Below are 27,363 nucleotides of genomic sequence, written 5' to 3'. Positions count from 1 at the left end.
TCTGCCAGTCATTATTTGCATATAAAGAGGCTTGGGCTCACATGTTCATACTTTAGCCACCAAAGAGAAAAGGCTTCCTACAGTCAACCTCAGTTCAGAAACCCTGAGGAAGGACTCCAGGAATTTAGCTTTAGTCACAATTCACACAGGAGACTAGAACAACTCCAAGTCCAGGAGACAGCAACACCAGGAGTAGCATTACTTTAGTCACATGGACACTATTAGCCAATTACAGTGACTTGATCACATGATAGAAGTGGCAACTTCCACTGAGACAACCAGTAGGGGGAGAAGAAAAGGATGGCTGGGAATAGGAGAACACAATTAACAGGGCTGAATAATTTTGAATCTAGAAACCCTCAGCTGTATTTGCTGCATCACTTTCCAAACATTTCATCAAGACCAATGTTGATGTATATATTTATATTTCAGATAGACATAAGCAATATGTAAACAGAACTAGACAGAACTAGAAAAAAAATTTCCACAAATTTGTGCATTACCAAATAGAAACAAATCAAATAGGTACCATCTGATAACCTCAAAACATGCAGGTTAAGTGGATAATTGGGGCTATCTAATTGAATATGCACAAATGGAAGTTGAGGAAAGTAGAGTTGAACATAAATGACTTTAAAAGAGCTACCTTAATGAGAAAGGCATAAAGTAGTTACTCAATAAATTTTCTGAGAAAATATAAAGAAAAATTAGCTTTCTTGGAACTTAAGAATCAAACTCAGTTCTGATTTTCTGGTTGTTTCACAGAATTTACCAACTCAAGTAGATGCAAAAAGGCAATACCTTTGCCTGCTAAAAGATACTTCTGCTTCAAATGTAAGCTTTAAAACTTGGAACATTATTGCTGAGAACAACTTATGATATATCTTTCTTCATTATAAAACACTATTCAGAAGACTACTTTGACCACTGGTCCTGTGCACTCATGGCTTCTTTTCTCCCTTCTGCAGTTACCATATTATGCTGCTGTAGGTCTAGAGATAATGAATCAGTTCTATGGGTTGAAACTTTAAGGGTAAGTATGGCTTAAAATAAGATGGAGTTATTTTTAAATGCACATTTTCTTTATTAGTAGGAAACAAAATAAAACATTAGCAGTTAAATCAATTAGTAGTTTGAGTACAGATAATTTCAATTTTTTATACTTCTGGTTATTCTCTAAGGTCTTTATACGGTAAATATACTATTTTAATATTCACATTTAAAGGTGTGGAACAAATAAAATAAGAATACTAAATTTTGAACCATGAATTATATAGGAAGTCCTAATATCTTTATTATACCCCCTTGAGGCCCAGACAATATGAAAGAAAGAATAAGACTAGAATAAATATTCCATGAACTAGAAAATAGAAATATATAAGGATGAATGGAAAACGACATGTAGGTTCAAGTCACAGGTGGAAAAGAGTCTGCAAGATTGAGTCTAGAGAAAGAATATGGACAGGAAGCTCAAAAAACAGAAATTCTAACTACACAATCATGAGTAATGCAATAAAGAAGAAAGAGGAAAGAGATATAAAAGAAACCATTTTGACTGCAGGAACATCTAAGGTAAGATCAGGTTTAAAAATAACATGTACAAAAAATATAAGAAGAAGGGAAGTGAACTTAGATAGATTCAAAGGAGGTCTGAACTCATCCAAATGGTCAGGAAACTCAAACCAAATATAAGGACTAGTTTAAACAAACTACAAATGGCAGGGAAAGACAGTTTGGGGTTTATTCAGAGCAAAAGTAATACAAGTTTAAAAGAAGACACAAAAAAGAAAGACCATACACAATAAACTAACTTCATTTTCTTCCCTAATAAAGATTTCAAACTGAGCAATCAGGAGATTGCTCTATGCATTTATCTTGAGAATAATGCTCTTCATAATGCTCCTGGCCACAGGTGACTGAGTTGGCTCTCAAGAAAAATGACTATTTGTATGGGCTCAAATTGAGGACCAGAATGTTTTTAATTACATTAAACCAGTTCAGAACTACCCTCCTATTTATAAGAAGATTGGATGAAGTTATAAAAGGCATACTTAACCAAATTTTTGTTAGTTACAAAAGTGAGACATAAAACTGACATGACAGATGAAATCAGGACTTCAGAATGTTCTGACAGGGAGAGATGGACACTTTGTTCATTGTTGGCAAATATATGTTAGCTCAGGTTTTCTGAACTTTAAAAAAGAAAAGGGATAGGGTAACCTCAGTTGTTCCAGGCCTCTTACTCTCAACCTTTCCAGAGCACAACAGAATGGAATTCTAAGATGTTCCCATGATTCCCACCTCCTGGGGTGCATGCCCATTAAATACAGATAGAGTTATGAGCATGATGAGATAGCTACCCCCTAATTAGGTGACTTCATACAGAACTCTAATGACTCAGACTGAAATCTACTTCTGACCTTGAAGAGTCATCTGCCATGTGGTGGAAAGATACATGGAGTTCTGCAAATAACTGAATGGGCATGGAAGAGGAGCCCAAGTTTCCCATCACAACGCAGCCACAGCCAGCATCTTGATTTCAGCCTGACAAGAGCTCAAGAAGAGGACCCAGTTGACCAGTGCCAAGACTTCTGACCCGTGAAAATTAAAATCATAAAGGTGTGTTGTTTTAATATTCTAAGTTTATGGTGATTTGTTACACAGAAATAAAAAACAAACACCAATTGCCATCTTATGACCATGAGGAAGACAGCCATGTGCTGAGGCTAGTGAATCAAGAAGTTGAGCCCTTGTGATATCATCGAACTGTCTCTATATTGGCTGCATGTTCAAAATAAAGTTTACTTTGAGTAAATCAGATTTTTAGTCTCTCTTCAAAACTCTAACAAAACTAACACAACTCTAACAAAAATGGATAGTTTACTTTTATAAACAAAAATAATAGATCAATAATGAAACTGGAATAATACATTAAAATCACAGAATAAAAGTCAGTAGGTCTGGGCATGGTAGCATAGCCAAATAACCCCAGTGACTCAGGAGGCTGAGGCAGGAGGATCACAAGTTTGAGGCCAGTCGCCATAATTTAGTGAGACCCTATCTCAAAATCAAAAATCAAAAGGGCTGGGATGTAGCTCTGTAGTACAGCACAACTGGATTAAATTCCCAGTACCACAAAAAAAGTGAGTAGTTACTAACATAAAATTCTACTCTTGAGTTTAAATTATCAGTAGCTTAAATATATAAGACTTCATCTTATAGCATATTATTTGAAAAAATAAGGGTACTTTTTAGTTTACCATAGTACAATATGTCAATAATTTGATATAGATATTTAAAAATAAATTAATATAGTGTAATACTATATAAAATAGAAATTTTGTCACCCAGGCAAAGTAGGTTGGAGCCCCATCCTTTTTGTCATATTCTGTTCAGTCTATATCTGTCAACAGATCTGGGCACTCAAAATAGTATATGGACAGATGAGAGTATCCAGATAAGGCAACTAGAATGGTAAGGGTTCTTGTATTCTACATGAGTAATTGAGGAATTCTCAACAAAGAGAAGTCTTACAAAATAACAAAAGATGGCTCTTTCCTGGGGATTTGTAAAAATCAGATAAGAAAATAGATGTCAGAAACTCATACTTTGAAAGTTCCATACAACTTTCATATGTTATAATTTGGAACATTCTTGGCAAACAACAAAAGCTGACTTTTTGATCTATATGAAGAGTGTATTTACAAGGTTTCTTATTACTTTGGCTCTTTTGTAGACCTGAAACTTCCTTGCACATTAAACTCTGAATTAGATTTAATACCTGTATACAAACCTTGTTCCTAACATACCCGACACACATCTGGTTATATTAGAACTAGTAATAATTTAAAAGAAATTATACTATTGGCATCATAGAAGGAAATAAACATTTAAATCCCTTATTTTCCTACTTTGATTTTTAGACCCACTAACTGTCAGAAACACGGTAAATAAATCCAAGTTTTGAGGATTCAGACAGAGAATCAATGCTGCTTTGTCATCGAGTGTTTTTTTCTAGCATCTTCCCAGTTTACTCCTCAGGAGAATAGCACAAATAAAGGTTGAAACTCAGGTTACTCAACAGGATCTTATTATGCGTTGCAGAGTGAGCAGGTCCACTGAGTTCTAGTCTTAGCTCTTTTGCAATAATGCTAACTCTACCTCTACACTTCCCTTCTCTGTGGTCTCATTTTCCCATCTAAATGTGAAAGTGCCAAGACATAAATCTCTGATCCTTTTCCCTTTTCTCTGTGCACTCACTCCCAAGGTAATCTCAATGGAGATTAAAATACCATCGATATGTTCATAACACCCAACCATGTATCTGCAGCCTGGACTTAAAACCAAAGATGTTGTCTATACTAGAAAATTCAAAATGACAAAGAATTATAAAAGTTCCAAGAGAGAATTTCCTTACTTTAGAGCAATCCTTTTTTTTTCATTTTTTAAAATTTTAATTTGTTATATATGACAGCAGAATGCATTTCAATTCATAGTACACATACAGACTACAATTTTTCATGTCTCTGGTTGTACACAAAATAGAATCACACCATTTGTGTCTTCATACATGTACTTAGGATAATTATATCCATCTCATTCCACTGTCTTTCCTACTCCCATGCCCCCTCCCTCCCCTTTTCCCCTTTGCCTTATCTAGTGTTCATTTAATCCTCCCATGCCCCTCCCCACCACCATTTTATAAATCAGCATCCTTAAATCAGAGAAAGCATTCGGCATTTGGTTTTTTGGGATTGGCTAACTTCACTTAGCATTATCTTCTCCTCAATCCATTTACCAGCAAATGGCATGATTTTATTCTCTTTTAATGCTGAGTAAAATTCCATTGTGTACATATACCACATTTTATTTATTCATTCATCTATTGAAGGGCATCTAGGTTGGTTCCACAGATTAGCTATTGTGAATTGTGCTGCTATACGCATTGATGTGGCTGTGTCCCTTTAGTATGCTATTTTTAAGTCTTTTGGGTATAAACCAAGGAGAGGTATAGCTGGGTCAAATGGTGGTTCCATTCCCAGTTTTTCAAGGATTCTCCATACTGCTTTCCATATTGGGTGCACCAATTTGCAGTCCCACCAGCAATGTATGAGTGTGCCTTTTCTCCCACATCCTCACCAACACTTATTGTTATTTGTATTCTTAATAGTTGACATTCTTACTGGAGTTAGATGAATCAGGACCTAGGAATTAAACCAGAGACATTGTATCTATTAGAAGAAAAAGTAGGTCCAAATCTCTATCATGTTGGATTAGGCCCCAACTTTCTTAATAAGACTCCCATAGTGAAAAAAAAATGATATCCAGAATCAATAAATGGGTTGGATTCAAACTAAAAAGCTTCTTCTCAGCAAAAGAAACAATTAGTGAAGTGAATAGAGAGCCTATAATTTGGGAACAAATTTTTTACCACATGCACGTCAGACAGAGCACTAATCTCTAGGATATATAAAGAACTCAAAAATCTTAACACTAAAAAACAAATAACCCAATCAATAAATGGGCCAAGGAAATGAACAGGCACTTCTTAGAAGAAGATACACAATCAATCCACAAATATATGAAAAAATGTTCAACATCTCTAGCAACTAGAGAAATGCAATTCAAAACTATTCTAAGATTTCCTCTAGAGCAATCTTTAAAAAGCAAATTATTCTCACAAAATGACTCCATGTCATTTTGTTCAGCAAAATGGATTTAATGGATTTACAACTCCTGATTGTCCTGTCATTGGCTTTCTACATTATCCCCAGGATGATCTAATCCTTTCTGACTATCTTTGGACACAGTATCTGGTCTTTGAGCACTGCCCCAGCATGTTAGGTAAGTGGACGGGCAGCAGAATATGCTGCTGCTCCTCACTTATTCTAATGGGATATTGATTTCCCCAGTCCTGACAGGCTAAGGAATCAGTACCTCACCAGCAGTGAAGCAGATGGAGATGAAATGGAAGGCCTTGAGATGGTAGTAGGGCTGTCTCCCACAAGTCTAAGAATGCCTCAAAGACGGTAAAGACACATCAAGGAAGTCAAAGCATCACAAAACAGGGGACAAGCAAAATTGATACAGGAAACAATGAAAAAACAGAAGGAGGGAGAAGGCAAACCCATCTTATTAAAAAGACCTCCCGAAACAAGGAGATGACTTTGCCTGGGTTGAAAGAAAGGGAAATCGACATAGATTCAGACAGAGGAGAAAGGAGATAGGGCTTTTTTCCTTTTTTAAAAAAAAAAACCAAAAAACCAAAAAAAAAAAAAAAAAAACCACTAAGCTTCGCTGCTGGATGTGGTAATGCACACCTATTATGGTTAGACATGGTATTCCCCCGAAAGCTCATGTGTGGGACAATACAAGAAGATTTGGAGGAGAAATGATTGGGATGGCAGGGTATAGCCTTAATGTAGTCAGTGAAATAATCCCTCAGGGGATTAACTGAGTGGTAACTGGAGACAGGTGGCATGTGGCTGGAGGAAGTGGTTCCTTGGGACTGTGATTATGGGATATAGATTTGGTGTCTGGAGAGTGAAGTGTCTTTCTCTCTCTGCTTTCTGATCACCATATGAGCTGCTTCCCTCTGCCACACTCTTCCTCCAAGATGTTCTGCCTCTCCTGGGGAATGGAGATGGCTGTCTACTGACTGAGACTTCTAAAACTGTGAGCCCTTAACTTTTCCTCCTCTACAGTTATTCTCATGGGGTCTTTCAGTCATAGCAGCAAAAAAGCTGATTAAAACAACACCTGTAATCTTAGGAACTGAGGAGGCCAGTTAGGGGCATCAAAAATTTGAGGCCAGCCTCCAGCAACTTTGTGAGATCTTCAACAATTCAGTAAGACCTTGTCTCAAACTAAAAAATAGAAAGGGGAGAAAAAAAAGTTAAGACTTGATTTTCTAAATCTGACTTATTTCACTTGGCATGGTGATCTCCGTTTTCATTGATTTCCTGGAAAATTCTATAATTTCATTTTTCTTTTGGCTGAGTAAAATTCCATTGTGTACATATACCACATTTTCTTAATCCATTCATCTAAGGAGGATTCAGATATCATAAAGATATAGAGAAGATCAGTGGAGTAGAGGAAGGAGATCAAGGTAGAGAGAGGGATGGAAAAGGGAGGAAATGCAGAAGGAATTTGACCAAATTCCATGTTTATGTATATTTATAAAGCACTAATAAAAATAAATAAAAATGAGTGAAAGAATGTTGAGTAGAATAGGAAAAGAAGAATAGGGACAGGAAGGAGGAAAGGGTAAGAGGAGGACACTAGGGACTAAAATGGAGTAAATTAAATGCCATGCATGTATAATTTTGTTAAAATGAACCCAACTATTATATATAACTATAATGCACTAAAAATTTTTTTTAAAAAAAGAAAGCTCAGTGTTAAAAGATGTGCCTGAGTTCAATCACTAGCACCCATAAAAAAGGAAAGAAAAGAAGAAAGAAAGCTGAATCAATTAGATGTGAGTTTTAAATCCTAGTTCCATTACTCACTAGCTGGATTACTGTGGGTAAGATATTAAAATCCTACCATACTTTAATTCCTACATTATAAAATGAGGATAAAAAACTACTAATTAAAAAATAAAACTAATAAAAAACAAATAAAAACTAACTAAATAAAAATAAATTAAAAAATAAATTAAAAATAAAAATAATAATTCAATTACATATTGATTGACTAGGACTGGGTCAAAAGTAAGGTGCACAATCAATAAGCGTTCAAAGAAAATGGGAACTTTCCAATTAAAGAGAGCAGAAAATATGTTCATTTTTTTCCTTACAAAAACTCAAAAATTATTTCAGCCAGGCATGGTGGTACACCAGTAATCCCAGTAATTCAGTAGACTGAGGCCCAAGGATCACAAGTTCAAGGCCAGCCTCAGCAACTTCGCAAGTCCCTAAGCAACCTAAGGAGAACTGTCTCAAAAGGACTGAGGATGTGGCTTAATCATTAGGTGTCCCTGGTTTCAATCCCCAGTACCAAAAACAAACAAACAAAAAATAATATTTCAAATAGAATCTCAAGGATTAAGAGAATAATAAATTATCTATTAGCATTCAAGGGCTTTTAACACTTTTTTAGAAACATGGTAGTAATGGAGAAGTAGTATTGAGTTCCTAGTGTATAGACACAAGAATAAAAAGTACAAGAGGGAGAGAGATGAACAGTAAGAGAGCTGATTCACATTCAAAGAACCCAAGAGCCCCAACACTAACATATTAAAAGTAAATTAGGGGGGGTTGATTGAAAGTCATAATAGGGATACCAATCCCATTCCTACTTCATTTTCCACATAGAAAATGAAGCAGCTAGACCAACTACACCCCAAATCAATACGCCTTTATCCTCTGAATAAATAAAAGAGACATCAGACTCAGGAGATATCAATTAGTGTGCCTGTGCAGATAGTGTGGAGTTGAAAAAAAGTCACTAAAAGTATTCCAATATGGCAACTGGGCCGCACTCCCCACCCTTAGAACTCTGGTATCTTTATTTCTACCGGGAAATAAACGTTCTCTAGAGAAAAGACCTCCAACTGACATTTAGAAGTCTCCAGTGACTACTAAGGTAAAGTGGAACCCACATAGCAAAAATCAACAAAACCACAATCTATTAGCCCACCTATACACACAGAATTTAGTGTCTACTTTTGATGGTCTTGCTCCTACCTAGAAATGTTCTGCCAAGGATCATCAAAAGATTTAAAAGAAACCTGAAAATAACAGAAGAACAAAAATAACTCATGAAATAAATTATAAAAGAAACTTCAGAAAAATGAATTAGTATCTTCACAAAGACTATTACATTCTTAACTAAGAACAGGATGCTATGAAAAAGAACAGTAAGGAGCTCTTCAAAATTAAAATTATGAATGCCAAAATTAAAATTATATTAAAATAGTTGAAAAATAAGTCAAATAAATATACAGAATAAAACAAAACTTACAAAGTGTTGAAAATGTGTGGGGGAAACAAAGAAGGTTCATAGACTTAGTTTAGGATGTTACATCAAATCAGGGAATCATTAGGTTATCAATATGTCTAAATCTAATAAATAAGGAAAAAGTAATATACAAGTACTATTTAGACACTTGAAAATAAGCAAAGTAGAGAAGGTGGGATTCAAAACCAGAGAGCTGGGTTCTAATTCTAACTCTGCTACTTGCTAACCATATAATTACAGTTAAATCATTTAACTTCTTTAAGCCTTAACTTCTAAATATGTAAAATGGATATAACAACAAAATTTATTTTGTGAGGGTTTGTGAGAACTAAGTGAAAGGAAGAAATAAAACCCTAGGACAACATCTAGTTAAAAATAAGCATGCATTTTATAAATGCAACTTTTTATTAGTATGGATTCATCATGGCCTTGTACTGACAATTTTCTGATGAGTCATAAAGCTAGTAACTCCGCAATAGCAACATGTTCTTGCTAAGATATCTTAGAATAAAGATGAAAAGCTTGTTGTCTGCTTTTGAAAACAACCCAGGGGTTCCTGAAGATGATTCCTAATGTCTCACTGCACAATATCCATTAAAGAAGCTCTTCTCAGCAGCCCTTGAGTCTTCCCTTATAGCATCTCTCATCCTTAGTGACCCTGGTTGAGCATCAAGGAAACTGCTTCATTCTCAGGTAGAGGTATCAGCTGTTCCTCCAAGTGCTCTCACAGCTCTTATAGAAGCCACCAAGTTTTATGGAATATCAAAATGTACTGTGGCTACTTGTTTATGAGTTTTCTTTAGAAGATTGGAAGTTTTTTTAATGAAAAGAAACCGGGCCCTTTATCATCAGTGTCCCAGTACTTAGTGAAGTGCCTGCCTGAGTTCATAGTAGATATTCAAGGAATGCTTTTGGAATTAATGCATGCTTGAATAAATGAATCAATAAAATCCAGCACAATGCATTTTAACCAGTTCATTAATCCAAATCACCAAAAAAAAAGTATTTTCAAAAATATTTCTAATCCCCTCTGGAAATATCTGAGTTGAACCAAGGCACTGCAATTTTAACAAGCATCTCAGGTGACCCTGAAGCATAAGCCTATTCAAGACTGCTGTCATTTGATAGAGCATTTGATTATATCTGAAGTTGAGGCTTGATTTCTTCAATGCAAAACATCAAAAAGCCTCCCTGGAACACTGTTAAATCATTAATAAAAAAGGTAAACATGATAGCCATTGTGTGTGGCTCAAATGATAATAGCTGAAAACAATGAGGTATGTATATAAAATAAAACAACAAGGATTTCAATTTAAAAAAATACTGCAATATTCTGGTCCTGAAATGTGAAGATGGACTAAGTTGGGTAATCAGAGCCACTGGCTAATGTTAGAATCTTACGGGGTGCTATGTGGCATTACCAAACAAAGAATTTGAAGTCCCCCATTGGAAACTTAGGGCATTAGGGGGGTGGCTGCTTAGCTCACCTTCATTTTTCTTTTCTATTTCCCCATCCACACAGCAGGGCACTATAATCTCTTTGTTGTGCAATGTGCCTACAGAGATTTCTGGATGAAAAGAGTTATATAATGTTGGAGTCCTTCTGGGAAATATAGCAGTAATTTAATTTTTCTGCTTCTGCAGAGTTCTCTAAGGACAGAAATACCCCACAAAGGGCAAGAGAAAGAATAACACAGTAAAAGAATCTTCTGAAAGAATCCTTGAAAGGCAGTGCAGCAAACAATCCCGTTCCATTCAATAAATACTGACCAAGCAATTGCCCTCTGTGTGCAAGCGATTGTGCTAGGTGATGACCAGAAGCACTCAGCGTAGTTCAGGGTCCAGGCCCTAAAAGAAATAATTTTGACATAGTGTGGTATGGGGAGGGAAGACCACTTAAAAGTCAGTAATAGGATGCTCAAGTTGAGACCTGGAGGAAGAGTGACAGGCAGGTGCATAAGGTAGAAAAGATTATTCCCAGCCATTCGGAATATCAAGGTCAACAGGGGACTTTATGCAGCCTAACATAACCTGTGATGGAGCTCTTGAAATCTGTTGTCTGCGATTACTGTAGGTACGTGTATTTTTTAGAGACCAGGAATTTACTGCATACTAAATATGTATATTTAACAACACCACTATGAAGCATTATTCCTATTTTTCATTGAGACAACTAGGTATTGCCTGATTAAATTTCATGCCCAAGGCCACAGACTTATGTCAGAGACTGGCTTATATTTGCCTGGCTCAAAGCCCACATTTCAACCTTTGATAAAGTAGCTCTCTTCATGCTTCTTAGTGCTATTTCTCAGGTTCTGGATCCCATAATGATCCTAAAGTCCAGGTCCAGAAGAGGAAAAGCCTGAGGGCAGAAGGATGCAGTCACTTAGAGGTACCCACATTTCAGTTTCATCTCTAGGCAGGGACCCATCAGAAGAGAAGGCTGAGCTAAGCCATTTGGTTGGCTTGCAATACATGTTTTCTTGCTGATCCCAGCCTCATAGATGGGAGAGAAGAAACTCCTAAGGAAATCTTTAGAGGCCATATAATATGGGTGGAAGAGAAAAACAGACATAAAAAGTTTGTAGAATTTCTAACAGCAGAGATGGAAGGGGAAAGGTATTCTAAGCAGAAGGAACACCATATAAAAAGGCATGGAGGTGATGAATAACACTGCTAAAAATGCAAAAGTTCAATGAGGATGATTTATAAGATGGGTGAGGACCAAAAAGACAAGGCTCTGCTCTGCATCCAACCATGTCCCTTGGCATGAATCTCTCAGTCTGAAAATCCTTGATAGACAACAGAATTCTAAGCCCAAGACTCAACTGTATTTTAGTAATGATATAAAAAAATCAAAGGATGACCCTATTTAATTTCTCTTAAAACAAAAATGCTAAGTAACAAAAAAATTCTTAAAAATAGTATCTTTAGAGAGTTTGCAAAGTTCTAATATAAAGCATAGTATCTGGGGTTTCCCAAACTAAGCTCTGCTGCCTTTCAGGCCAAATAATTCTTTGCTGAGTGGGAACAAGGTAGGTATATGCTGTGAAAAGTAGGATGTTCAGAAGGGTGTAAATGTAGACGCCCTGGCCTCTACCCACTGGGTGTCAGTAGGACTCCATACCCTAATAGGTGCTAATGAGCAAACATATTTGTAGACATTGAAAATATCCCCTGTTGGGATGAGTAAAATCATTTCCACTGGACCACAATTAAATAATACTAAAAACAGCCATTGAAAAGTGTTTTGTGCCCCATTGGGTCTGCTTCTTTCTTGTTGGGAGTTGTGGGGGCAGTGAAAAACCTGTCTTGATCTTCTCTGAGAACAAAGAATCCTCATAGACCTGTTCTCTAATGTCTCTGGGAGGAAGGAGACATCTGGAAAGTGAACTGGCTTGTCTCTGAGTGCACTGAGGTTTAATTTCTGAACACCCCTTATTTCTAAAGTCAGTGGGTAGAAGGGGAGGGGATTTCTATCTTTCTTTTTTCATACCCAAAATGAACTTCATTGTGAAAAGTTGAACTTAGAACATAACATCAAACACCTTATACATCCCATGCTGGAAAAAGTACTATGAACATAAGCACAGAGATGAGGAAAAGGCAGATGTCTGACAATAGCTGGGGAAAAAAAAAAAAGCACACGTGGGCAAAGGCTTTCCTTGTTTTGCCCATTAACAATTCCAAGTGAATTGCTCTATTTTATCACATTTTCTAGAAGACCTATTTACATCTCTCTTTTTCACTAGACTTTATGCCTCCACGTTTTTTTTTTTTTTTCACATACCTATCCTAGTCCTTGATCTACCATACAATTGCTCAAGACATAGTTATGGTGTAAGCTCAGACAGGGACAAATTACATGGTAGTAAAGGTGGTGACTGTGTGGTAGGGTGGTACTGCTAGCACATTAGTCTTAAAATCTCAAGCCTACTACATACCAATTATGAGCCCTTGAGCTATTTGTTTACATTTTCTAATTTAATCTTTAGTCTCTTCATCTGTAAAGAGGAAAATTAATAGAAGTTTGTGAGATGAACTAAAGCATATAAAGCCACAGAACATTGCCTGGCTAAAAAGAAGCTATTTGTATTCTAAGACATCAGTGACAAACTTCAGAGCCAAGGATCAAATGGTAAATGAGTTAGCCTTTGTAGGTCACAAGGCTTCTGTTGAAACTACTCAGCTCTATAGTTATAGCAGAAAAGTAGCCATTGATAATATGTATCGTTGTTTTCAATGAGCATAGAGGAGCTCCAATAAAATTTTACTTATAATAGAGAAGGCAAGCCATATTTGACCTATAGACCAAAATTGCTGATACCTATCCTAAGTTGTATAAATTTTAATAATTAAGAAGTAGGACCCATTGAAGGTTTCTGAACTAGACATTAACAAAATCAAAATGATCCCTTGGCATGTTAAGTTTTTAGCAACACGTACTACTGAATTGTGTAGTCTTAGTGAAGTCTGATAATGCATTACTATAATTGTCTAATCATGAAATGGAAGATCTGAGCTCAAAGTTATGAAAATGTGAAGCACACAGGACAGAATGACCTATGTAACACCACCTTCTTTCTATACACCAAGCTATAGTTATAGCTTCTGGCGGTACATATCTAGTCTCCTATAATGCCTTATTCATAGCTGGATCTCATATTACCTAGCAAATTATAAGCATAGGCCTAGATCATCTCCAGAGAACCAATTAGCTAAAGATATAAATAAAAATATTATCATTAATTTATATTGATCCTTAAGCGGATGAGTAGCCTGAGTTTGAGACTTTTCTGCTTAAGCTATTTCCAACATCAGGAAATGTTTCCATTTTTCAAGCAGGGCATTAAGAAGCTGTCAGAAGCAATGATTCAAATAGTTGTACTACAGACTGCTGGTCATTATGTGAACTGATCATGACTATTAAACACAGCCATAGTTTCCTTTAAATTATGCCTTCTAACTTTTCTCTGAGTTTAGATTTCATATTGGGTCTCTCGTTTTTTAATGTCCTTAAGTACTACCAGTTCCAACCAGATAAGCTAAAAATACAAGGTTAAAAATGCTGTAGCCAAAGAAGACAGAAAAGTCACATCCTACAACCCCATATAAATTCTTTGGAGATACCTAAATCCTGGAATATCTATTTTACACAGTGACATGATAAAAAGTAGAGCAAGCACCTTTCTTCAAATACACTGTAGGTATAATACACATCACTCACAGCACAGATGCAGAAACGAAAGTCACTTCATGCCTATCGTGTTAATCAATGAATGCACAGTGACTATAAAGGGTTTTTTTCATATATTGACGTATACAAAATGGAAACACTCAGAGACGGACCACTACTCAATTTAAACATAAAATAATTTTTAAAAATAATGTGCCATATTTAATCCATTAAAAAAGGAATTAGAATAACTATCTACCCATACCCAAATGCAATTATCTATGCATTTCCAGTTTGTATAAATGCATTATTTTATAACTGTATATTTTCTGGAAGCCTATAAAATAAATGATGTGTGATACTGCCCTTCAAGTAGCTTCTAGAAAACTAGCCAATTTTAACTGCTGTGTGTTTCAGCTTGCAGAGCAATTTAAAAAATAGTAATAAAACAGCTCACTAAACTTAATGAAACACAGAAAACTTTTCTTTTACAAAAGAATTCCAGGCCAGAATTCCCATTACTCTGTTAAGCATTCAACATGCCCCAAACATTTGGGAACCGCTGTATGGTATAGTCTCCTCTTGGAGGAGACAGTAAAAAAACAAAACCAAGATATCATTTGTAAGTCACACCATCATTTTAGAAATACAGATTGATTATAGAGCACATCTTGAATTTGAAAGATGAACACAGGAATGAATAAAAAAAAGTGAATGTTAGAATCAAAGAAATAAAATAGCAAATATATATCTTTAAGGAAGTCTCCTAAACCTCAATTCTTTCTTTTTCTTTAAAACAATAATATTATTATTCTATAGGGCAGTGATAATGATTGAAAGAATTCTTAAACATACAAATTTTTGCACAAAGGTAACATATAGCAAACTTCAAGAAAAACAGCCATATTATTACTGTAGGTTGAGAATGTACATCAGGAATATTCAAGTCCTAGGAAGCCCTACAGTAAGTATAGTGGTGGTTTAAATTAGTTTTCTAAAAATCGATTGCACCATGTATAGCAACCCAAATTCTCATTTGTGAAGTAAAAAGCTGATGCTGGATAATTAAATATAACAGTTTATTCAAAGAAGATTGGGTAGCTTATAGAATGATTCAGACATCTAGAGAAATAGCTTCAGTTGTAACTTTGCAGAAAAGTCAAACCCACAGGAAAGAGTCCTAAGAAGGAAGAAAACTGCTCCCAGCCACCATGGAACACTAGGTCCTGTTATCTGTGAAGCTCCAAGAACTCAACTTGAGTACCTGGGTGTAGCCGTGATTGTTTCTGTGTTCCGCACAGGACCTCATAAACTCTGCTGTCTCTCAAAACTGGAGGTCTTTTCTGCCACCCCTTCCCCCAGGAAATGGACTCTGCATTTGCTTTGTTCATCTAGTGGCTTACTTCCAAACTCATATAATTGGTGGAATTTAGGTTATATGTCTGTGCCATAGTAGCAAATGAAGCAAAAGTAACAAGTCTTATGGGTTCTTCCTATGCAGGTAAGCTAGAAATTCCCCAAATACAATAAATGTGTTTAAAATTTGCTAGAAAGTCAAAAATCAGTAGTCTGAAATGATCACTGCAGCCCCTAAAACGACTAATGCCATCTCAGTGAGAACACAATGGAGCATATTCATTATTCACAGCAGAACGACACACATCAATATTTTTTTTTTCTTTTAGCTTCAGAGGAGAGACCAAAATTGAGTACAATTTAATGTAAGAAGGTTTCTTACCAGAACACCCACAGCTCTCAGAACATTCTGGGAGAGAAGGTATACCTAAAAAGTCAGTATAAGGATGTTAGAAATAATCAAGGGCATCTTTCAGGGGTAGGAATTGAGGTAGAGGGAAGCAAGACCAGGGCTAACTGCAGATTCTTTCTGTGAATTTGATTCTTGTTCTCACTGTTACCTAGATATACCTTGCTCCATTATTTCCCAGCTACACTGGTAATTCCTTGCTATCCTTAATTCTGAACATAGCCACACCTGAAGTACTGCACCTTATGAGCAGAATAAAATAAACTGGAAAAGGCTAAAATATAGAAACAGACTTTCCACTGGAGTGTGGTTGTTGTGTGCATCAGCACCCACTAAGATGAGAAAACTCAGGCCAGCAGATAGGTTATGGGTACAGTAGATTGTGTGTGTGTGTGTGTGTGTGTGTGTGTGTGTGTGTGTGTGTTTTGTGGGATCAGACATAATGCATCTGGGGACTCCACATACATTCTCATAGTATTTATAACTCTAGAAGGTGGGTAAGGGTGTCTAGACATCAAATACACAAAAGCTGGACCTGGGTGAGATTCAGACTAGGTGCATCAAGAATTAACCATGTAAATTGGTTAGCAGGTAGCAGGTTCTAGTTGTCTTCTGAAATGGGCCCAGATGACAAGACTCCAAACTCTGAGGATTCATTAACAAGAACAGGGTAGGGAAATAACCCTGAAAGACATACATACTAAAGCATGTTATGAAGTCTACACACAAGCATAGGAATACACAAAATATTCATTTTAAGAGTAAAGCTATGGGGGGATTCCAACATGGCGGCGGGCGCAGAGAGATCAAGTCTCTGACCTCGTCAGATGTGCAGGCATAGGGAGTCTTAAACAACCTAAATCTGTTTGCTCAGGATCACTAGGCAATGCTGAGCTGACGTGGATCTGGGGCGAACAGTCTGGGCCTCTCAGAACACACACTGAGGCCGGATCGGCTGAATTCAAGCTCCCGTTCGCCTGCTTCCCGCAGACAAACAGCTGTGACTCAGCACTAATCCATCCGGCTGAAACAACTGGTCAGCCGTTCTGATCCTACGGAGGTAAATGCCAACCGAGCCTTCATAGGTAGTGGCCACAGGTTTGAAACGGGGCTTGGGAAAGACAGTAAGGACCCACCCGTTGCATTGGTCACCCGGCAAAGGGAAACAAACTGTCACCATTTGCAAGAGATACCACCATGGCAGAGATCTGACGTCATCAGACTGCTGCGGAGGAGATAACTTCATTGAAACCTGCGGCTACAGGTGTGTAATTCCCTAGCCTTCCCTCTCCACACATCTGGGAAACCTTAAGGGCCCCTCCCAGCTCTACCGTAAGGGCCCCTCGCAGCTCTCCCGTGAGCGCGATAGCCAGACCGAGGGAATCAGAGGTGGTGCGGGACCCGCGGCGCAGAACTACCGCTCCCACCAGTGCTGACAGCTGATGTCTCTTGCACCAGCTACCGGGGGCGTGGCTACCGGAGGGCAAGTAAAATTCGCTGAGGATTCTCAGCCCCAAGCTCTACAAACTTAGGGTCTGAGGGAATGGCAAACTGGAAGAGTGTGTCCAGTCGTTCATGAAAACAGGGCTCCCGGGAGCAGCAGACCTGGCGTGTAGCCAGTATTATGGTGAGCGGCACAGGTGAGAGGGGCCTGGCTAGAGGAAAAGTGGGAAATTACTAGACACAAGAGGAGACCCTAGGCACTCTGGATTGGAGACTCGCCCAGTCTGGGAGGAGCTGCTGCACAGTGATTGGTTCCCGCGTATAGACAGGAGAAACTTGGCCTGGTGGACACAGCGCCACCTACTGGAAGAGAAGTTAATCAAACTCTAAGACTGCATTTATTAGTTTTTTTTTTCTTTTTTTTTCTTTTCTCTTTTTGTTTGATTTGGGTTTTTCTTTCATTTTCATTTTTCTTTCTTGTTGTTTTTTTAATTTTTTTTATTTTTATTTTTTTTACAATTTTTTAAATTTTTTTCTTCTAATTTTAATTTTAATTTTTTTATTATTTTTTTTAAATTTTTTTTCTTTTTTTATTTCCCATTTTTTTCTTCTTTTGTCTTTTCATTTCTTTTCAATTATCTTATCCCCCCTTCCTTGAATTCTACCTGCTTACTCTCATTCTCTTTAGTGACTTCTTCCCTTCCCTTCTAATACCTTTCCTCCCAAGCATCAAATAAATTTATACGAGTAAACAGTAACTCAGCAGTCAAACAGAACAAGAAGTAACATGAGCAGCTTCAAAAAGCAAGGAAGAAAAGGAGTACAAACAATGCAGGACAGCCTAAATATTCAGGAGGACCTAGAGTCATCAGATAAATGGTCATATAAAGAACTCAAGGAACACCTTAGACAGATGGAATGGAACCTTAAAGAGGATACAAGAAAGCAAATTCAAGCAGCGAAAGAACACATTGAGAATGAATTACATAAACAGATAAAAGAAGAAGTTAAGCATCTTTGTCAGGAGATAGAGATTATAAAAAATAATCAAACAATAATTCTAGAAATGAAGGAAATGATAAACCAAATTAAAAACTCAATTGAGAGTATCACTAACAGAGTGGAGCAAGTAGAAGCCAGAACGTTAGATAATGAAGACAAAATATATCATCTTGAAAAGAGTCTAGCCAACTCAGAAAGACTGGTAAAAAATCATGAGAAAAACGTCCAAGAGTTATGGGATAACATAAAAAAAACAAACTTACAAGTCATCGGGATAGAAGAAGGTACAGAGATTAAAACCAAGGGAATGAGTAACCTGCTGAATGAAATAATTACAGAAAACTTTCCAGAAATAAAAAAGGAAACAGATATACAAATTGAAGATGCATACAGGACACTGAGCACACAAAATCACAGTAGACCAACGCCAAGACACATTGTTATGAAGATATCCAATATACAGAACAAAGAGAAAATATTAAAAGCTACAAGAGAAAGGAGACAGATTACATTCAGGGGTAAACCAATAAGGTTAACAACAGATTTTTCATCACAGACACTGAAAGCAAGAAGGTCATGGAACAATGTATTTCAAACACTGAAAGACAATGGATGCCAACCAAGAATTCTGTATCCAGCAAAATTAAGCTTCAGGTATGACAATGAAATAAAAATCTTTCATGATAAACAAAAGTTAAAAGAATTTGCAGCCATAAAACCAGCATTGCAAAGCATTTTGAGCAAAACACTACACGAGGAAGAAATGAAAAACAATAACCAAAACCATCAGTGGGAAGTGCCTCAGTAAAGACAGAGGGCGAGGGGAAAGATAATCATGGAGGAACAAACTAAATTTTTTAAAAAAAGGATAAATAATCAAACATGGATGGAAGTACAAACCATATATCAATAGTAACTCTGAATGTTAATGGCTTAAACTCTCCAATAAAGCGACATAGGCTGGTATCATGGACTAAAAAAACAAATCCAACAATATGCTGCCTCCAGGAGACACATCTGATTGGAAAAGACATACACAGGCTGAAGGTGAAAGGATGGGAAAAAATATACCACACACACGGTCCTCGTAAGCAAGCAGGGGTGGCCATCCTCATATCGAATAAAATCGACTTCAAGACTAAGTTAATCAAAAGGGATAAAGAAGGGCATTATATACTGTTAAAAGGAACCATCCACCAACAAGACATAACAATTATCAATATTTATGCACCAAATAATGGTGCTGAGACATTCATAAAACAAATTCTCCTCAAGTTCAAGAATCAAATAGACCACAACACAATAATTATGGGTGACTTCAACACACCTCTCTCACCATTGGACAGATCCTCCAAACAAAAGTTGAATACAGAAACTATAGAACTCAATATCACAATCAATAACCTAGACTTAACTGACATATATAGAATATATCAACCATCATCAAATCGATATACTTTTTTCTCAGCAGCACATGGATCCTTCTCAAAAATAGACCATATATTATGCCATAGGGCAACCCTCAGTAAATATAAAGGGGTGGAGATAATACCATGCATTTTATCTGATCATAATGGAATGAAACTGGAAATCAATGATAAAAGAAGGAAGGAAAAATCCTACATCACATGGAAAATGAACAATATGTTACTGAATGATCAATGGGTTACAGAAGACATAAAGGAGGAAATCAAAAAATTCTTGGAGATAAATGAAAATACAGACACAACATATCGGAATCTATGGGACACAATGAACGCAGTTTTAAGAGGAAAATTCATCGCCTGGTGGTCATTCCTCAAAAAAAGAAAAAACCAACAAATAAATGAGCTCACACTTCATCTCAAAGCCCTAGAAAAGGAAGAGCAAAACAACAGCAAATGTAGCAGAAGGCAAGAAATAATTAAAATCAGAGCGGAAATCAATGAAATTGAAACAAAAGAAACTATTGAAAAAATTAACAAAACTAAAAGTTGGTTCTTCGAAAAAATAAATAAGATCGACAGACCTTTAGCCATGCTAATGAAGAGAAGAAGAGAGAGAACTCAAATTACTAACATATGGGATGAAAAAGGCAATATCACAACAGATGCTACAGAAATACAGAAGACAATTAGAAATTATTTTGAAAACCTATATTCCAATAAAATAGAAGATAGTGAAGACATCGATAAATTTCTTAAGTCATATGATTTGCCCAGAGTGAGACAGGAGAATACACACAATTTGAACAGACCAATATCAATGGATGAAATTGAAGAAGCCATCAAAAGACTACCAACCAAGAAAAGCCCAGGACCAGATGCGTATACAGCAGACTTTTACAAAACCTTTAAAGAAGAATTAATACCAATACTTTTCAAGTTATTTCAGGAAACAGAAAAAGAGGGAGCTCTTCCAAATTCATTCTATGAGGCCAACAATACCCTGATTCCGAAACCAGACAAAGACACCTCAAAGAAAGAAAACTACAGACCAATATCTCTAATGAACCTAGATGCAAAAATCCTCAATAAAATTCTGGCGGATCGAATACAAAAACACATCAAAAAAATTGTGCACCATGATCAAGTAGGATTCATCCCTGGGATGCAAGGATGGTTCAATATACGGAAATCAATAAATGTTATTCACCACATCAATAGACTTAAAGATAAGAACCATATGATCATCTCGATAGACGCAGAGAAAGCATTCGACAAAGTACAGCATCCCTTTATGTTCAAAACATTAGAAAAACTAGGGATAACAGGAACTTACCTTGACATTGTAAAAGCTATCTATGCTAAGCCTCAGGCTAGCATCATTCTGAATGGACAAAAGTTGAACGCATTCCCTCTAAAATCTGGAACAAGACAGGGATGCCCCCTATCACCACTTCTATTCAATATAGTTCTCGAAACACTGGCCAGAGCAATTAGACAGACAAAAGAAATTAAAGGCATAAAAATAGGAAAAGAAGAACTTAAATTATCACTATTTGCAGATGACATGCTTCTATACCTAGAAGACCCAAAAGGGTCTACAAAGAAACTACTAGAACTAATAAATGAATTCAGCAAAGTGGCAGGATATAAAATCAACACGCATAAATCAAAGGCATTTCTGTATATCAGCGACAAATCCTCTGAAACGGAAATGAGGACAACTACTCAATTCACAATATCCCCCCAAAAAATAAAATACTTGGGAATCAACCTAACAAAAGAGGTGAAAGACTTATACAATGAAAACTACAGAACCCTAAAGAGAGATATAGAAGGAGACCTCAGAAGATGGAAAAATATACCCTGTTCATGGATAGGCAGAACTAACATCATCAAAATGGCGATATTACCAAAAGTTCTCTATAGGTTTAATGCAATGCCAATCAAAATCCCAACGGCATTTCTTGTAGAAATAGATAAAGCAATCATGAAATTCATATGGAAAAATAAAAGACCCAGAATAGCAAAAGCAATTCTAAACAGGAAGTGTGAATCAGGCGGTATAGCGATACCAGACTTCAAACTATACTACAGAGCAATAGTAACAAAAACAGCATGGTACTGGTACCAAAACAGGCGAGTGGACCAATGGTATAGAATAGAGGACACAGAGACTAATCCACAAAGTTACAACTATCTTATATTTGACAAAGGGGCTAAAAGCATGCAATGGAGGAAGGATAGCATCTTCAACAAATGGTGTTGGGAAAACTGGAAATCCATATGCAACAAAATGAAACTGAATCCCTTTCCCTCGCCATGCACAAAAGTTAACTCAAAATGGATCAAGGAGCTTGATATCAAATCAGAGACTCTGCATCTGATAGAAGAAAAAGTTGGCTCCGATCTACATATTGTGGGGTCAGGCTCCAAATTCCTTAATAGGACACCCATAGCACAGGAGTTAATAACAAGAATCAACAAATGGGACTTACTTAAACTAAAAAGTTTTTTTCTCAGCAAGAGAAACAATAAGAGAGGTAAATAGGGAGCCTACATCCTGGGAACAAATTTTTACACCTCACACTTCAGATAGAGCCCTAATATCCAGAGTATACAAAGAACTCAAAAAATTAGACAATAAGATAACAAATAACCCAATCAACAAGTGGGCCAAGGACCTGAACAGACACTTCTCAGAGGAGGATATACAATCAATCAACAAGTACATAAAAAAAAATGCTCACCATCTCTAGCAGTCAGAGAAATGCAAATCAAAACCACCCTAAGATACCATCTCACTCCAGTAAGATTGGCAGCCACTATGAAGTCAAACAACAACAAGTGCTGGAGAGGATGTGGAGAAAAGGGTACACTTGTACATTGCTGGTGGGACTGCAAATTGGTGCGGCCAATTTGGAAAGCAGTTTGGAGATTCCTGGGAAAGCTGGGAATGGAACCACCATTTGACCCTGCTATTGCCCTTCTTGGACTATTCCCTGAAGACCTTAAAAGAGCATGCTACAGGGATACTGCCACATCGATGTTCATAGCAGCACAATTCACAATAGCTAGACTGTGGAACCAACCCAGATGCCCTTCAATAGATGAATGGATAAAAAAAATGTGGCATCTATACACAATGGAGTACTATGCAGCAATAAAAAATGACAAAATCATGGAATTTGCAGGGAAATGGATGGCACTATAGCAGATTATGCTTAGTGAAGCTAGCCAATCCCTAAAAATACAAATACCAAATGTGTTCTTTGATATAATGAGAGCAACTATGAACAGAACAGGGAGGAAGAGCAGGAAGAAAAGATTAACATTAAACAGAGACATGAGATGGGAGGGAAAGGGAGAGAAAAGGGAAATTGCATGGAAATGAAGGGAGACCCTCATTGCTATACAAAATTACATATAAGAGGTTGTGAGGGGAATGGGAAAATAAACAAGGAGAGAAATGAATTACAGTAGATGGGGTAGAGAGAGAAGATGGGAGGGGAGGGGAGGGGGGATAGTAGGGGATAGGAAAGGTAGCAGAATACAACAATTACTAATAGGGCATTATGTAAAATTGTGGATGTGTAACCAACGTGATTCTGCAATCTGCATTTGGGGTAAAATTGGGGGTTCATAACCCACTTCAATCTAATGTATGAAATATGATATGTCAAGAGCTTTGTAATATTGTGAACAACCAATAAAAAAATTTAAAAAAAGAGTAAATCTATGATAATGAGAGTAAAATGAATTAAATTCCTGATCTATAGGGCAACCATAAAAATGCGAATTACAAACCAGGAATGTTTGGATAATGTTATTAATAATTCCACTAGGAAAGCAGGTATAAACCAGGAATTTCAGAGTAAAGGGAAAAGAAAATGTTGAGAAAGTTCTTTGACCCAAAAGCAATTGGGGCAAATTGAGACATATGAGGATCCCAGTGATATGTTGTCTACAAAATAATTCAAAGAAATATAGCTGAAAGAAAAAAATGCAAAAGTTGAAAACCTGATGTAGGAAATACTATTTTCTTTTCTTTTCCTGAGTTTTAATATTGGAAGAGATAAAGTGAAAAATCAGATGCACCAGAAGACATCTATGTTTTTTTTCTCTCTCTTAATGCACTAGCCAGCCAGGGGCTACATTATTGTTCCAGCAACAGCAACAGGCATGAAAACTCTCAAGAGAAGTTACTCCAGAATATGGAAGAACAAAAGGGTAAATTTACCTCAGTACTGCAGCAGGACAGAGGACAATTTCAACAACAAACTCCTGTAATGCTTTGTTAGCTTCAGTTTCAGAGAGGGTCACGCTGTTGATGACACCCAAAGGATTTACTCAGGGTGTGCCCATGGGGACAAAGCCAGAGGCTATAACCTTTGGCTCATTAGATGTTCAGAGATCCAAGAAAGGAAAATCATATGTTAATCACCAGCATGATTGTGGTATCACTCAAGAGTTCTCTAATTATTAACAGATTCACTTTCTAGCAGAAAGCTCTCTATGGGAGATATTCCCTCATCCCAAATGTAATCAAAGAAGGAATTGGTAAGCTGTCCCCAAATGCTGCTATTTTAGCTTCAGGCAGATACTTTTATCTGGGCTTCAATTTTGTAAATGTTGTGATGTTATAGTCAGAAAGTTAGAAGAATTTTATTATAGATTTTTTTTTATTTGGGTATCCAGGATAAACTCAGGGGTATTCGGCCACTGAGCCACATCCCCAGCCCTATTTTCTATTTTATTTAGAGACAGGGTCTCACTGAGTTGCTTAGCACCTCACTTTTGCTGAGGCTGTCTTTGAACTCTCAATCATCCTGCCTCAGCCTTCCAAGCTGCTTGGATTGCAAACATGCACCACTGGCCCTGGCTAACTTTACATAGATCTTTGAAAAGACTTTTGAACACCTCAAAACTCTACTTTGTCATTGCTGCAGTATTGTTCCTGGGCTTCCAGGTGTGGAGTCTGAATACTAACCTGGCACTGGCCAAATATTTTCATTAGTTATTCAGAACGACAACCTCAGTAGCAGTTATTTGGAGAGAGAAGAGATGCTGAATGTGGATTCTGTCTTTTACAATGAGGTCTTGTACTCTCTTAGCTTGTGAAATTCCATGTCCCCTCTCCCACGCTGTACAAAGCTTCTCTTCAAAGTTCACACTAGTGGGGATTTGGAGGATTAGAAATGCAGTATCCAACTAGGAGGGTTAACCAGACCTTAAGTTAATGAACATCATGTCCTTAAGCATATAGGGTTTGACACTGCAATGGCTGAACAAAGAATGTTGGGGTGAAGTAAAAAGAAAATGTTGAGAAATTCTTTGATCCAAAAGCAATGTCAATCTTCCCCTCCATACATTCACAGACCTCATCCTTTCTCTTTATTCTTACTAGCATTTAATCGCCATCCAAAACACTGTAAGTTTTACTTATTGCTATCCATGAAGGAAAGATGTTTTTTATATTTTATTTTTTAGTTGTAGTTAAACACAACACCCAAACAAACAAATAACCCAAAATAAATAAATATTTATTTATTTTTATGTGGTGCTGAGGATCGAACCTAGCGCCTTACACATGCAGGTGAGTGCTCTACTGCTGAGCCACAACCCCAGCACGCACACCCCCGCCAAAGACTCTGTTTTGCAAGTTTCTGTCTCAGTGGCTGACATATAACCGACACTCAATGACATTTTTTTTATGAATGAATAAAGGAAGACAATCTCTCCTATCCATAAATATCATTCAATCTAGTTTTCCCTTAAAATTTAAGGTAAACAACTGAGAAAAGGAGTTTTCCAAAATCCTCCTTTCTCCACTAGGCCTGTAGGCTTTTGAACTGGAAAGTGACTCTTTTTTTGAAACTAAAGAACTCAAAGAAAATGCAGAAGTTGTGAAGTTAAGTGTGCAGCTAAGGGAAAAGTAGAATAAATGAATTCATCCACATTTTGGAATTAAAAAGGAAAATCCAAGCTAATGTTCAGGAAAAAAGTCAAACTATCAAATTTCATATTTGTTACATTTCTGCCACTTTTAATATCTGAATTGTTTTCCACCTGTCTGTCTTCACAGTAATAAATTCTTGAAACACATGAATCAAAAGTCTCAATGACAGCCAAGAAATAGAAAATGATGGGTACTATGTCCTAAGAAATAGGGGAAATTAGGAACTTTTAAAGGAAAGAGGGGGGAAAGCTAGCTTAATCACTGGAACCTCAGAAAGAAGACAAGAATATTAGAAACTGAGGTAAAACAACTTTCTAAACCTAAGAGCAGCTTAATGATTGCAGAGAGATAGCAGGCATTGAGATTCTCTAAGAAATGCCTCAAATAAATGATCATGCCCATTGTTTCTGAAAGGTGTACTTCCACCTCCTGTATCATCTCCCAATCCAAGCAGTGGTTTTATTCTGATGGTTTTCTCACTTTAGTGATAATCTCAAAGTTTCTCTCTCCAGTCCCTTTTACTTGTATTCTAGAGCAAGGTCTCATAATTTTCCCACAAGGGCACATGTAATGTTTAAATCTGGACAAACACGTCTCTCCTCAAACATTTATCATTTCTTTGTGATAAAAGCATTCCAGAAACCATTCTTTTGGCTTTTTGAAGAATACAGTAAATTATCAATATCTATAAACACTCTACTGTGCAATAAAATACCCAGTTTTGAATGATTCCCATTCAAGTTATATTTTCAAACCATTCTTTGATGCTGTGCACAAATGTGCAAAATAAGTGTAAATTCCATAAGTAAAGAGACAGAAATGTATCTTATTCACAGCCAAATCCAAAACAAGTAGCACAGTACCTGTGCTCTACAAAAATGTAAATATTTGTGTTCCACAAATCTATGGAACTATATGGATTGCAATCATAATGTAAAAAATATCAGAATGCTCATAACCCAATGCATACATGAATCAAAGCATCACATTGTACCTCATAAATATGAGCAATACATGTCAATCAAAAAATAAAATTAATTTTAAAATTTACCATGAAAGTTTTTCTCAGATACTGAAATTTAAATATATATATATATGAAAAAAAAGAGCAGAAAAAAAATCCATACATCTAATGAAGCAGACAGCATTACAGGGCATAAAGGGAAGTACATACCCTCATCATGCCACATAGGATCCTGTATCTTCTAGCCCTTCCTCTGTTCCCACATCTGCTACTTCATGCTTCCCAGGAGGCTTCAGCTGTACTTGGCTGCATGATGCTGTCCACATTTGTACTGCCATGTCACTCCACTATTCCAGATTTCTCAATGTGGTAGTTCTATATTATTGCCATCTTTTCATTTCTAGGGCAAAGTACAATTCCTGACATACAGCTAAACACATTAACTATTAATTGTCTAAATTTATGTATAAGGCAATGGCACTGAATTTAAGGCCCATTTCTTTCAAACTCATACTTACCTAATAGATCTTTTGTGAGGACTAAATACAAAAATGCATTTAAGCATGCCTGGCACATAGTAGGTGCTCAAAAATTGAATAGTTATTAACTATTATCAATATAAAAATGTACAAATGGATTTGATCCCTCAGTCACAATCACTTT

The 27,363-nt window shown here is 36.7% G+C and overlaps 1 protein-coding gene across 1 annotated transcript in view; it reads right to left on the bottom strand.

The window, feature by feature from the left end:
- The window catches only part of RAB38 (RAB38, member RAS oncogene family), a 64,493-nt gene that overhangs the window by 14,410 nt on the left and 22,720 nt on the right, over window positions 1-27,363 (bottom strand). The window lies entirely within an intron of this gene.

The sequence above is a fragment of the Spermophilus citellus genome, assembly GCF_964194105.1.
Source record: "Spermophilus citellus genome assembly, chromosome: 2".
Classification (NCBI taxonomy): Eukaryota; Metazoa; Chordata; class Mammalia; order Rodentia; family Sciuridae; genus Spermophilus; species Spermophilus citellus.
This window is presented reverse-complemented; position numbering and strand designations above follow the sequence as displayed.